This window comes from Triticum dicoccoides, chromosome 5A (genome assembly GCF_002162155.2).
Source record: "Triticum dicoccoides isolate Atlit2015 ecotype Zavitan chromosome 5A, WEW_v2.0, whole genome shotgun sequence".
Taxonomy (NCBI): domain Eukaryota; kingdom Viridiplantae; phylum Streptophyta; class Magnoliopsida; order Poales; family Poaceae; genus Triticum; species Triticum dicoccoides.
The window spans coordinates 263,051,262-263,055,943 of NC_041388.1; positions in this window are offsets into that span (position 1 = coordinate 263,051,262).

Here is a 4,682-nt window from a genome sequence, read left to right on the forward strand (position 1 = left end):
TACTCTACAATGTGCATTTGCTTTTCAAAGCAAATTCCTCAGATATGCACATCTTCAGGGGGAGTTCTTCTATATCTTGCAACCAAATTCCTCAATATCAGTATTTACACTTCATATGTTTACTCCCATTGAAAACTTAACCTATATTGTCACCAATAACCAAAAATGGGGAGATTGTAAGTGCATTTAGTGCCCCTTAGTGATTTTGGTGTATTGAATGAAGGAAATATGCCCTAGAGGCAATAATAAAGTTGTTATTTACATTTCCTTATATCATGATAAATGTCTATTATTCATGCTAGAATTGTATTAACCGGAAACTTGATACATATGTGGATACATAGACAAAACACAGTGTCCCTAGTAAGCCTCTACTTGACTAGATCGTTAATCAAAGATGGTTAAGTTTCCTAACCATAGACATGTGTTGTCATTTGATGAACGAGATCACATCATTAGGAGAATGATGTGATGGACAAAACCCATCCGTTAGCTTAGCATAATAATCATTAAGTTTTATTGCTATTGCTTTCTTCATGACTTGTACATATTCCTTTGACTATGAGATTATGCAACTCTCGAATATCGAAGGAATACCTTGTGTGCTATCAAACGTCACAATATAACTGGGTGATTATAAAGATGCTCTACAGGTATCTCCGAAGTTGTTTGTTGGGTTGGCATAGATCGAGATTAGGATTTGTCACTTCGAGTATCAGAGAGGTATCTGGGCCCTCTCGGTAATGCACATCATAATAAGCCTTGCAAGCAATGTGACTAATGAGTTAGTTACGGGATGATGCATCACGGAACGAGTAAAGAGACTTGCCGGTAACGAGATTGAACTAGGTATGAAGATACCGATGATCAAATCTCGGGCAAGTAACATACCGATGACAAAGGGAATAACATATGTTGTCATTACGGTACAACCGATAAATATATTCGTAGAATATGTGGGAACCAATATGAGCATCCAGGTTCCGCTGTAGGTTATCGACCAGAGAGGTGTCTCGTTCATGTCTACATAGTTCTCGAACCCATAGGGTCCGCACACTTAACGTTCGATGACGATTTTGTATTATATGAGTTATGTGATTTGGTGACCGGATGTTGTTCGGAGTCCCGGATGATATCATGGACATGATGAGGAGTCTCAAAATAGCCGAGAGGTAAAGATTCATATATTGGACGATGATATTCGGACACCGAAAATGTTCCGGGGATACCGGGTGCATATCGGGTCACCAGAAGGGGTTCCGGGTATCCCCCCGGCAACTACATGGGCCTTAATGGGCCAAGAGGGGGACAGACCAGCCCCTAAGGGGCTGGTGCACCCCTCCTATACGGGCTTGCCAAATTGGAGTAGAAAAGAGGAAGGAGGAAAGGAAAAAGGGAATAGGATTCCTCCTCCCCCCTCTTCCCTCCCTACCCCGAATAGGAATAGGAAAAGGGGGTGGCCGAATTGGGAGGACCCCATGGCTGCCTCTCCTCCCCTCCAACCTATATATATAAAGGGGGGAACCGCTAGAACATACACCAGCAATTGTTAGCCGTGTGCGGCGCCCCCCTCTACAGTTTACACCTCCGGTCATATCTTCATAGTGCTTAGGCAAAGCCCAGCGCGGATCACTTCGCCATCACCGTCACCACACCATCGTGCTGACGGAACTCTCCCTTGATACTTTGCTGGACCAAGAGTTCGAGGGACTTCATTGAGCTAAATGTGTGCAGAACTCGGAGGTGTCGTATGTTCCGTGCTTGATCGATCGGAACAAGAAGAAGTTCGACTACACCAACCGGGTTGTCAAACGCTTCCGCTTTCGGTCTACGAGGGTACGTGGACACACTCTCTCCCTCTCGTTGCTATGCTTCTCCTAGATAGATCTTGCGTGATCGCAGGTTTTTTTTAAAATTGTATGCTACGTTCCCCAACATTGAAGACTTATAGGTTAAGGGACTAATGAGTTTGCGAGTGTACATAGGTCTATAAGTCTATGAGGAGTTTGATATTTACGATAAAAGTCGATCCCTAAAAATGAATGTCTTCAGCTGAAGAATTTGGTTTTCTTGAAGATTTTGAAAGCGAAGAAATTGATGTGACCATGAAGACTTGGTATTCATGCAAGGATAATGAAGCATGAAGATTTTTGTTTTCGTAGTTTCATTTTCTCTTTCTTAAGTCATAGGAAACACCGTACTGTTAAGGGGGTCGAGGTAAAACTAAGGAAAAGTTTCCAAGTGATGTTCATCTCAAAATCCTACACCTACCCAATCCTTTCGAGTGAAGCCATTGGAAATCTCATACAGTCTAGTCAATTTCTTCAGTGACAGAGATGGAGATCTTTTGGTCTCTGAGGAATTTGTTCTGACTGAGGAGTTAGGAATTTGCCAATGCGGATTGCCTATAAGTGAGGAACATGATAGCCCTGAGGAATTTGATAATCAAATACCTGACCGTTGTTGTGCTATGCGCCAGCTGTCCCAAAATATTTACCCACCTAACAGTCATATCATTGAAGGGCATTTATGTCTTATCATGGTGGGCTGCTCCCTAGGCTATAAATAGCCGCCCCCTACAACCACTAGTTGGTTGGCTGCTTCGAGAGAAACTGACACTTATCATTGAGAGCATCCCATCCTCCAAGGACTTTGAGCGAAAATCATCAAGTGAGGAAAACCCAAACCCAAACACCTACAAACCCAAAGTGATTGAGCATCACTGAAGAGATTGTTCCTGTATGGAACAGATGCTTGTTACCTTTGAGGACTGTGCATCCCCCAGACGGTTAGGCGTCATGGTCTGGAGCATCCAAGAGGAAATTGTGGATCACCGAGTGACCGGGTCTGTGAAGGTTTGGAAGTCACCTGAAGACTTACCACGAGTGATTGGGCGAGGTCTGTGTGATCTTAGCTCAAGGAGAATACGGTGAGGACTGTGTGTCCGGGACTGTGTGTCCTCAGGTTTAAATACCTAGCCGCTCCAACCAGACGTACAACTGTCACAACAGTTGGAAATGGTCTACCAAATCATCGTCTTCACCAAGCTACTGGTTCTATTTTCTCAACCCTTTCATTTCCTCATTCATGCGTTGAATTACTTGATCATTATTGTTTGAACATTTTGACCGAAGACTTTCTCAATTTTCTCAATCCTAATTCTTCAGTCACTTTGTCTTCAGGTTGATTATCCTGTTTACACACTACTTGTACTCTGTGCTTGTCTTTATTTCATCATGATGACCCTGTTACTACTCTGTTACGCTTGCATCTGAGTACTTATTCCGCTGCTAGTTGTTCGTGACTTAGGAAATTCCTCACCTTGAATTTCCTCATTCATGAATTTGTAAAAATCGCCTATTTCCCCCCTCTAGTCGATATAATGTACTTTCAGTAGTTTATGAAATGACATTTTAAAAGTCCTTATCTGATCATGACATAATCTGCATAATCTGATTCTTTTTCTCCCGTTGCAACGGACGGGCATATTTGCTAGTGTACCTAAGAGCATCTACAACTGGACCTCTCAAACCCGCCTCATACGTCCAGGCGGGCCGCCTGATCACTGTCCGGTCACGATTTTTGAACCTAGACGGGCCTCTCAAACGACCCTCAAACGCTAGGGCTGACCAGCATCCCCCATATCCAGCCCAAATATGGAGTGGATATGGGGGCGCCCGGGCACGCCCGCCACGTCGGACCCGACAACTCGACCCCATCCTAAATTGCATCAAATCCATCAAACCATTCCTCCTCCTTCTGCCGCCCTCCAACCATTCCCGCGCCCGACCCTCGCCGGCCTCCACCCTTGCTCCCAATCCTCACCTCAGGTCCCGATCCATCGCCGGAGATGTCGTCCAGCCCAACCCACACCACCGCGACGGAGACGCAGTCCGCCTTGTCCGTCGGAGGCGTGATTTCGTTGACGACGACTTGCAAGGCGAAGGACGTCGCAACGACATTTGGCGACATAAAGCTTGAGAAGGAAATGTTGCAACTCGCATGGGACGCGGAAGATGCGAAGATCATGTTGGCGGACGAGACCGTCTTGGATGAGCATCCGAAGAAGTGGCTTGCGGACAAGAAGAAGGAGATCAACGACCGAAAGGACTACGAGGCGGCGAGGGCGGCTGCGGCGAGGGTGCAGGCGGAGGAGGCGGCCCGGATGCACGCGGAGTAGGACGAGCAGGACACATTCCGCTTGGAGCATGCGCCCAACCAGTGATCCGAGGCCATCCGTCACACTCAGACATTGATTTCATTTTGTCATGTCCGATTTGTTAAATTATGTTTTGCTTTGCTTTGTTTCGAACTTTGACATTCAGACAGTTTGTACCGTATGAGGCATGCATGGATTGCATGGATTTGAGGATCGGAATTTACGGTACATGAATATACGGAATAATATTTAAAAGGTGCCCGGTTAGTGCCCGCGGACACGTCCGGACGTGTCCGCGAGCGTTTAAGAAGCCGAATTTGCAAAGTCCAGCGGTAGGGGCTCTAACACGACTGTTAGGACGGAGGTAATATTTGTGAACATAGGAAGCAGAAAGATTGCAGTCCCTCGTTAAGAAAAAGTAAAATTGCAGCTCTTGATCTTCACAAGGTCGGACACGTGCGAGACACTGCCTCTAATGCTCGGGCCCACTCGTCAGCCTCTAAAACAAGCGTGGTAGCAACTC